We start from the raw sequence: 10,761 nt of genomic DNA, 5'->3' as shown, positions 1-10,761 counted from the left end.
TCATGCTTTGGGGGGGGGTTTTCTGCACATGGGACAGGGCGACTGCACTGTATTAAGGAGAGGATGACCGGGGCCATGTATTGCGAGATTTTGGGGAACAACCTCCTTCCCTCAGTTAGAGCATTGAAGATGGGTCGAGGCTGGGTCTTCCAACATGACAATGACCCGAAGCACACAGCCAGGATAACCAAGGAGTGGCTCTGTAAGAAGCATATCAAGGTTCTGGCGTGGCCTAGCCAGTCTCCAGACCTAAACCCAATAGAGAATCTTTGGAGGGAGCTCAAACTCCGTGTTTCTCAGCGACAGCCCAGAAACCTGACTGATCTAGAGAAGATCTGTGTGGAGGAGTGGGCCAAAATCCCTCCTGCAGTGTGTGCAAACCTGGTGAAAAACTACAGGAAACGTTTGACCTCTGTAATTGCAAACAAAGGCTACTGTACCAAATATTAACATTGATTTTCTCAGGTGTTCAAATACTTATTTGCAGCTGTATCATACAAATAAATAGTTAAAAAATCATACATTGTGATTTCTGGATATTTTTTTTTTTTTAGATTATGTCTCTCACAGTGGACATGCACCTACGATGACAATTTCAGACCCTCCATGATTTCTAAGTGGGAGAACTTGCAAAATAGCAGGGTGTTCAAATAATATACATATATAAAATACTGTTTGTTTTTTATTTTGTTTGTTTAATAAAACACCCAAAATTCAATGAAAGTATTGATCTGATCCTTCATTTTACTTGTGAAGAGCGTGGTATGGAGCCATTTATGTTATTTTTGGGCAATTTGCTTGGAAAAAAAACCCCCTAAATTGTTGAAATTTTCAAAACACTTGTCAATTTTTTTTTTTTAAGATTATTTTTGGGCCATTTTTAGGTCTTTACTTGACAGGACAGCTGAAGAAATGAAAGGGGAGAGAGAGAGAGGGGGAATGAAATGCAGCAAAGGGCCGCAGGTCGGAGTCAAACCTGCGGCCGTTGCGTCGAGGAGTAAACCTCTATATATGGGCGCCCGCTCTACCAACTGAGCTACCTGGGCGCCCAAAACTAGAGGTGTTGAAATTAATCAAATAATCGATGCATCGAATCGTGGACGATACTGCATCGATAATCGGCCGGGCCATAATTGATTATTTCTGTTTACAGTTTAATGGAGGCCTAACAACCTTTCTGTTGACATATTCTGGTATGTTTTGCACATTCAGGAAGTGCCGTGTGCTCAGTGCTGTAGTTTTATGTATCCAATTTATTTAGTAGCTTGAAAAGCTATGAATTAAATATCCTATACAGGGTTTCCCGCAGAAAATGTGTTAGTTAAAGTGGTAGGTTTGCCATCTGACCGGGGGGGGGGTAGTACATCAAATTTAAATATATAATTAATACATCCCTGTAGTGCAGACTCTGTACTACACACTACAATAAATATTATATTTAAATAATAATTAATAAATAACCAGCTTTTCAAAATAACAGTTGCAATGTGCAACTTTAAGCTCATTAAACTATTTTCAAATAAAGTGCTATAACAATTTTACTGGCATTGCTCCCATTCTCCTCCGTGATTCGCTCTCTTCCACTTCGCCCGACAACTCTTCTCCAAAACTGCTCTGAGATAACAGAGCTCAGCCCACAGCTTCACACACTCCAGCTGATAGTATGAAATAAAAACAGGACACGTCATTTCACTGGGTGTAACTACGCTAACTAACCGTGTGTTGTGAACCGCGTGTAGTGATTAAAAACAAACGGACAACAGCTGTGTCTCAAAGACCGGGCAGCAGCAGCCGGGACGTTGAGAATCCACCGTGAGCGGTGATGATAGTTCAGTCACTTCCTCATGTATTCACTTGGTTGAAACAAGAGAAGAAAGCCTCACTGATGTGAAGAACAGGACAGAGAAACATATATAAATGTTCTCTGCCCACCGTATGCCAACGCTCCGGTAAGTCCATCACCCCGTCTCTGCCCGGGCGGTGGGCATGCCCCAGCTGACCACATCTGTTGACAAACTCCGACGCACACGCGACGGTGAAATGGCGATTGTTCTCACGGACACACGCACGATATCAACTGGCTAGTTATCCTCCAGACAGCGTCGGATCACGTCTCTTTTTCTTTCTCTCATTTCAGCCGTGTGGTGCGCGTGCCCGCTCGCGGTGTGAAGCACACTATTCACCGAGATGCACCTGACGGCCTTTTGTGCAGCGGATTATTATTATTTTTTTTTTGACGACTTAGTTAAGGCGGTAGGGTTCCCAGCTTAGGCAGCCGCCCGAGCTGCAAAGTGCTGCGGGAAACCCTGCTATATGGCTTTAATAGAAAGATGTATTTGATGCATCGAGATATCGAATCGCTGACATGATAATAGACCTTTTTCACGGCAGACATGTTGACATGTGATAGTAGGAAAAGCACAGGTGTATTCAAAACCATTAATGATGGCTGCATTCCTCTTAAGAAAGAGCCTTGGTATTGTTTATGCTGACTCACTGAAATAGCTTCCTGGGACACTTGACAGTCCTTCCAGAAAAATGCGTTTGAAAAATTAGTTTTTTTGTGATTGTTGTAGGGCTAAAATCCTTGTTTATGCGGCATGTTTTCTTAAAAAATGTGATGGAATATGCGGGATATTTATGCAATTTTATGTGATGAAATTGCGGGAACTTGCAAAAACTGCGGTTCCATCGTGGCTTCATCGCGGGGTTCGCAGCTTTTCGATGATGATCACGTCGCGTAATTACGTCACTTCATAACGTTCCCATGGCAACAGGGGAAAACGGCTGCTCTTGTGTGAAGTAAACACAACATTTTTCAACTTTCTGCTAAGATACGTGTGACTTTTTTGCCGCATATTTTCAAATACGCCGCACTTTGGCCGCATAAATTGCCAATTTCTGCGCAAAATATGCGGGGCTTGCATGATTTATTTCATAATCCCCGCGTTTTCGTTGCAAAAAAGTCACCCATCTTAGCAGAAAGTTGAAAAATGCGATGAAGCCACGATGGAACCGCAGTTTTTGCAAGTTCCCGCAATTTCAACGCATAAAATTGCATAAATATCCCGCATATTCCATCGCATTTTTTAAGAAAATGTGCCGCGTAATCAAGGATTTTAGCCCGCAACAATCACAAAAAAACTCCGCATTTTTCTGGAAGGACTGCCTACTATGACATGTCAACATGTCTGCCGTGAAAAAGGTCTATTGTAATCGAATCGGGAGATCAGTGAAGATTCACACCTTGACCCGAGGACAACAGGAGGTTTAACCGCCGACTGGGAAAGGTTGCGTTTTTAAGTCTTGGAATAGTGGGTTGCTGTTATGAGAGAGACGTTACACTCAGGAAGGTGTTTGAACAAAAGACACACACACGTATACATGTGTGTGTTTATATTAGAGCTGCAAAGATGAATCGATTGGTTGTCAGCAGTGTTTGGAATAACGCCGTTTAAAAGAACGGCGTTAGGTAACGATGTTATTTTTTCAGTAACGGGGTAATCTAACGAATTACTTTTCCCGTCGTTACAACGCCGTTAACGTTACTGGACGTTAAATGCGGTGCGTTACTATGCATTGATTGAATAAACTGTGTAATCCGAACGCACCCCCTGGCTCATAGCTAGTGAGGAGGTGGGTTAATAACGAGGTAAGCCATTGTGATTGGCTAAGGCAGAGTCATGTTTCATGGTAGCCAATCAGAGCCAGTGTTTTTACACACATGCCAGCACACGTGCCACACACACACACACACACACACACACACCAGCTAAACAGAGATTCGATGCAGCAGCAGAGATGGCGAGTCTGGAGCAATCCGATGAAAAGTTGGCATTTTCAAAGTGGAGATATAAGCACTACTTCAAATTCATTGTGGTCAAAGGCGAGAACGTGCATGTAATGTGTACATTATGTCCAGGAGAGAAGACTTTGTCGACATCCGTTGTAAGCAACTCTAATTTAACGAAGCATCTCACAACGACACACGCATCTACAAAGCTAGTGGCCAAAACCAGCGATACCTCCACCAGAGAGGATAGCTCGCCATCCACTAGCAAAGAAGGACTCGGAGCAAAGTCCTCCAAGCAGCAGAAGATAGATCTTTCTGCCTCACAACTAAAAAACTGCTCAAAAAATCCAAATTCTTTGACATATAGCAACTTTTTTTCTTATCATAGAGTAATTCAGTTACTAACTCAGTTACTTTTTGGAACAAGTAGTGAGTAACTATAACTAATTACTTTTTTAAAGTAACGTTCCCAACACTGGTTGTCAGTAGGGCTGCAACTAACGATTATTTTCATAGTCGATTAATCTGTCGATTATTTTCTCGATTAATCGATTAGTTGTTTGATCTATAAAAACGTCAAAACATGGTGAAAAATGTGGATCAGAGTTTCCCAAAAGCCTAAGAGGACGTCCTCAAATATCTTGTTCTGTCCAAAACTCAAAAGATATTCAGTTTACTGTCACAGAGGAGAGAAGAAACTAGAAGATATTCACATTTAACAAGCTGGAATCAGAGAAATCTGATTTTTTTTTTTTTTTTTTTTTTATAAAAAAATTACTTAAACAATTAATCGATTATCAAAATAGTTGGCGATTAATTTAATAGTTGACAACTAATGGATTAATCGATTCATCGTTGCACCTCTAGTTGTCAACTATTTAAAATAATTAGCAACTATTTTGATAATCGATGAATCGCGTTGTCATTTTCTTATGAAAAAAAGTCAAACTTGTGTGATGTCAGCTTGTTAAATATGAATGTTTTCTAGTTTCCTCTCTCCTGTCAACATTAGGGTTGGGTACCGTTTGGATTTTTTACGATTCCAATGCTGAATCGGTACTTTTAAAACGATTCCGATTCCTAAACCGATTCTTGAAAAACTGAAAAAAAAGAAGCCAAAGAAAGGCTCTTTTATGGAGGTTTTTTTAAATTGAAAATGATTTAAATGTAACAATATATTAACGTTTTCAAGTACTTAAATATATAATAAGTAAACCTAAGTCACCTTACACACAACTACAACAATTTAACAATAAATAACAGTTACAATATTACCGGTAACAACTAAATAAATGTTGAGTTGGTATGCTAACTAAACCAGCTTCCAACTTCAGCAGTTCTTTTGCAGAAAAATGACCATATGATAGACTAGCAGAGCAAGTGTAATAGGTTTACTAGCGATCACGTGCAGTGAATGGTTAATAGAGGGTGACACGGGAATCAATTGTCGTTCCCATCCCATGCCGAGCCACGAAAATACTTCCGTCACATCCCAGTCACGTGATCAAAAAAATCCTGTCTGCAAAATCCTGAGAGAAAGACTCCCGAATCCTGTCCCACTCCCGTTTCGTTCCCTGTGTTGTCTAAAGTTATCTGTGTGTGTGTGTGTGTGTGTGTGTGTGTGTGTGTGTGTGTGTGTGTGTGCGTGTGTGTGTGTGTGTGTGTGTGTGTGTGTGCTTGTTTTACTATATTTGTGGGGTCCAAAAACTGGGGAACAGTATACTTGTGGGGTCTGCACAACCTTGTGGGGCGCAAAATGCTGGACCCCACAAGGTTAAAGGTCTGTTTGAGGGTTAAGGGGTGTGTGTGTGTGTGTGTGTGTGTGTGTGTGTGTGTGTGTGTGTGTGTGTGTGTGTGTGCGTGTGTGCGCAGCTGCTCTGCTGTGCTGATGTTGTGTGAATGCAGCGCTGCAGAGCCGTGTGTCTCTCACTGCTGGGGGGGGTTAGGGTTAGGTAGTGACAGTTTTTCGAGACTCCCGCAGGTCACGGTATTCCCAATCAACAAACTTATTCTGAGTTGTAAGTGGTTCTCTTTTCTAAAACGAAATGCCCCGCAATCTTTGGGCGCACTCACCGCATTGCAGCGTCATTTTTTAATAAAATCTTCGGCTCCGTCCCGCTCCTTCCCGCTCCCGTTAATTTCTATGCTTTATCCGTCCCGAACACGTTACCGACCGCGGAAAAATTGTCACCCTCTAATGGTTAATATGCTTTCACGTCCGTTTTGGTGAGCACAGAGGGGAAAATATGGCATTTTAAAAGTAGCCTACATTTACAGTAGCTAGCTAACGGTAGGCTACAGAGAGAGGGGGAAATATTTCAGTCGACGCATAATGAGGAACCCCAAATTTGCGTTCTAATCCGGTCCGATTCCTACCGGTTGCGTAGGAACTGGGTTTCGGTACCCAACCCTAGTGATGTCAGCTTGTTAAATGGGAATGTTTTCTAGTTTCTTCTCTCCTCTGTGACTGTGAAGTGATGATCTTTGAGTTTTGAAAAATAACCGTTAGTTGCAGCTCAGGACTTTGTTGAGCGAGAAGTGTTTGTGCAAGTTGCATTATGTAGCAACTAACAATTATTTTTCATTTTCAATTAATTTATATAAAAATTATTCAAACCTTTTAAAACCTTTAAAAAAACATTAATCAGTTATCAAATTAGTTGGCGATTAATTTAATAAATAAACGATTAAACAATTAAAAATTGCAGCTCTAGTTCATATATTGGTCATGTTTGTTAACAAGGGACTTTAGCAACTACACACACACACACACACACACACACACACACACACACTCTCTCACACTCTCTCACACACGGTACTCTACAGGCATTTGGGCTGCCAGCCAGTTCACAGGGTGTCCTTGACATTTTCTAAACACAGCTCTCTCTCTCTCTGTGTGTGTGTGTGTGTGTGTGTGTGTGTGTGTGTGTTTCAAAACTGCTGAAACCTTCGCCCTTTATATTACCATCCCGTTCATGTGCACACGGCCAGCCAACAATCTACAGACATTACCCAGACTGCCAAAAATAAACACAAGCTGTCTGCATTCATATCAGAGCTGTGAGACGGGATTTATGAGCAGTTTGTACTTTCAGGTTCATAATTGTATTTAGAGATTGTACCAGAATAGGTTTACGTGGTTTAATTTTCAAAAAACACCATATATTTGTTGTACTGCACATTGCTGCAGCTCCTCTTTTCACCCTGTGTTCAGGTCTCTGTTTTAGCTACAGAGTGAGACCTCTCACTGCTGTAACATCTTTGTTGGCAGTCGCACATGCTCAGTAGCTAGGTAAGGACTACTAGCCAGTCAGAAGCAGCATATGAGGGCGTGCCCTGACAGTAGCTAGGTAAGGACTACTAGCCAGTCAGAAGCAGAGTATGAGGGCGTGCCATGCTAGCAGCTAGGTAAGGACTACTAGCCAGTCAGAAGCAGAGTATGAGGGCGTGCCATGCTAGCAGCTAGGTAAGGACTACTAGCCAGTCAGAAGCAGAGTATGAGGGCGTGCCCTGACAGTACCTAGGTAAGGACTACTAGCCAGTCAGAAGCAGAGTATGAGGGCGTGCCCTGACAGTATCTAGGTAAGGACTACTAGCCAGTCAGAAGCAGAGTATGAGGGCGTGCCCTGACAGTACCTAGGTAAGGACTACTAGCCAGTCAGAAGCAGAGTATGAGGGCGTGCCATGCTAGCAGCTAGGTGAGCATTATAACGTGTGTTCCAAAGTGACCACGTTTGTCTCTGAAGTAAAGGCTGGACTACAATAGAGCTGTTTGGAGCAGTTTGTGAACAGTGTTTTCTGTTGGAGATGGTAAGTCCCTTTGGGGGGGACTTTGGGCTTTTTCACCAAAAGTTATATAACACAATAAAGGAAAGGGGAAAACGCCACAAAGCATAATATGAGCACTTTAAAGAAGTCCACTGGGGGACCGACTACAACCATTAGATCTGAGAAAAGTCATTCAGTTAGTTTGGATGCCCACATTTGATTTTTACATTCATTCGGCTTAGTTGGCGCCCAAAATGCTTCAGCCTTATAATGGCGGGAAAACCCTGCATTTACTCAGGAACTGTACTCAAAAACAAATGTTGAGGTACTTGTACTTTACTGAAGTCTTTTCTTTTCACGCCACTTTCTACTTGGCTTCATTTATCTGTCAACATTGTTCATTGCTTTTTGAAGCGTGAAGGCTACCGTAGCTGCAACACTGCGTGGCGAGAGAGAGTTGATTGCGATATATGATCTCACCGCTAGATGGGAGTAATTCTTACACAATGTAGCTTTAAACGAGGACATTTGTTTTGAAACCATTTCCAATTTTTGAATCGTGTCACAAAGAAAGTATCATTGTATTAGTAAAGAAAAGACAAAGGCCCAAAACTACCCATGAAAACATATGATTACAAAATGAATATCTACACATATTAAACCATGATTTTGGTTTAACTCAGTGTGCAGTTTGCGCCTCTTGTCACGTCTAAAAGACATTTAATATTAACAACACACACACACACACACACACACACACACACACACACACACAGAGTCCAAAAGTCAAAAAATGTCCAAAACATGAAAACTAATCCCACTTCAGCAGCATTATTTAAAGGCCCTCAACACCCTCTCAGGTGTTTTGAGTGTATGCAGCTGATTGGACCTTTTCCCAGGACTGTGTGGGTGTCTAGACTGGCTGACTGACATCTTCCTGCGTCTCCTTTTAGCTCTGTTGCCACTGATAGAGCAGGACGAATGACCGCTCTATCATTCTTACTGGTAGAAAAGATTTGTCATCTAATAAATTCCCCATCTCAATCCGGCCCACCTTCAACCTAAGCAGAGCTATAATCAGCCAGAATAACTGAAATCGTGTGTGTGTGTGTGTGTGTGTGTGTGTGTGTGTGTGTGTGTGTGTGTGTTCAGAGGCTTTCATTGAGAAAGATGTGGAGTTTATTCAGTCTGTGGCGCCCTCTGGTGGTCAGTCTGTAGCTGCAACAGACAACATGACATGGCAGTGTTTCTATAGCTCTATAGCTCTGTTGTGGATTGGGTTTAAACAGCAGTCCCCTTAAGTAGTACTACTGGGACACAAACACCTGTTTCCTGGGTGAAAGTCTTGTGTTTTCTCCTTAACTTCTTCAGGACATGAACACCTGTTTCCTGGTGAAAGTCTTGTGTTTTCTCCTTAACTTCTTCAGGACATGAACACCTGTTTCCTGGTGAAAGTCTTGTGTTTTCTCCTTAACTTCTTCAGGACATGAACTGGTCCCCTATGTGTAATGTGTTTATTTTTGTTTTATAAAAATTGGTATCGAAATAAAGGATAGTTTAGGACCCGGTATCAAAGTCACGGTTTTGGTATGAGAGGTGGAGATTGAAATCCTGATATCGTGTGTACTATTTGGCAGCCTGATAACTGGGATTAAAGGCTGTAGAAAGAATGGGGAATGGAAAGAGATCACTGATGCCCGTCCTACGCCTGTTTTAGGTCGTATGCACGTTTCATAAATGAGGGCCAACTAAACGGAACGAATCAGAGACGAGAAAGAAAAGTTGTGTCCTGTTCTCTTTATATATTTTATACTGTCCAACCAGTAAAACATGTCCTGTTCTGTTGAAATGGTCTGTGTGTGTGTGTGTGTGTGTGTGTGTGTGTGTGTGTGTGTGTGTGTGTGTGTGTGTGTGTGTGTGTGAACTTGTGGTATGGTCCTAGTGTCCATTAGACGTATAAATGTTTTCCCAAACTAAATGCTGTCTGGTATGTGAGCTGTGTCCCAGATTGTCTACGTGGCCTCTTCAACAGATTCCATTTCCTTTCTTATATCACACATTAGGGGTGTAACAGTACACAAAAATCACGGTTCGGTATGTACTAGGGGTGTAACGGTACGCAAAAATCACGGTTCGGTACGTACTAGGGGTGTAACAGTACGCAAAAATCACAGTTCGGTACGTACTAGGGGTGTAACGGTACGCAAAAATCACAGTTCGGTACGTACTAGGGGTGTAACAGTACGCAAAAATCACGGTTCGGTACGTACTAGGGGTGTAACAGTACACAAAAATCATGGTTCGGTACGTACTAGGGGTGTAACAGTACGTACTAGGGGTGTAACAGTACGTACTAGGGTGTAACAGTACGTACTAGGGGTGTAACGGTACGCAAAAATCACGGTTCGGTACGTACTAGGGGTGTAACCGTACACAAAAATCACGGTTCGGTACGTACTAGGCGTGTAACAGTACACAAAAATCACGGTTCGGTACGTACCTCGGTTTTAAAGTCATGGTTCGGTTCATTTTCGGTACAGTAAGGGAAAGAAATGCAAACATTAAACTGCAGGTTGTTTATTACTATAAACTTTGTTTTAACAATTTGTTTACACTTTTTAAAACACTTTTTAATAAAATATATATAAAATAAAAAAAGAATAAGAAAAATACTGCTGCAAAGTTCTCCATTAAATAAAATACTCAGTCTCAAACCAATATCACATAATAAAATATAATGAAAATATAAATAAATAACTATGGATTACAGTGCAGCATTACCAATCCCAGCTTGTCAACAACCAAGTATGGTCGTAGATCAGCTGCTATAAAAACACCAATTGCTTTCGTTATTGCGTTGGCCCGATCGGAATTACCAGCAAAGGAGCTGCGTTTGAATTACGGTCGTTTTTTTTCCTTGTGGTAGTGATGTTCACACTCGCGTGATGCCTTTTCAAGTGCGTTAACAAGTTTGAAGTGTTGCCAGAAACATACCCGATCATTCCTGAGCAACCTGCTTTGGTCTTATCGACTAGTCTTTGGTCTTATCGACTAGTCTTTGGTCTTATCGACTAGTCTTTGGTCTTATCGACTAGTCTTTGGTCTTATCGACTAGTCTTTCGTCTTATCGACTAGTCTTTGTCCGTTGACGTATTTCACTGGGAAACCAAAGTGTTCCAGGAGGAGGGCTCTTCAAG

Source organism: Sander lucioperca, chromosome 14, assembly GCF_008315115.2.
Source record: "Sander lucioperca isolate FBNREF2018 chromosome 14, SLUC_FBN_1.2, whole genome shotgun sequence".
Lineage (NCBI taxonomy): Eukaryota > Metazoa > Chordata > Actinopteri > Perciformes > Percidae > Sander > Sander lucioperca.
Note: the sequence above shows the minus strand (reverse complement) of the source record.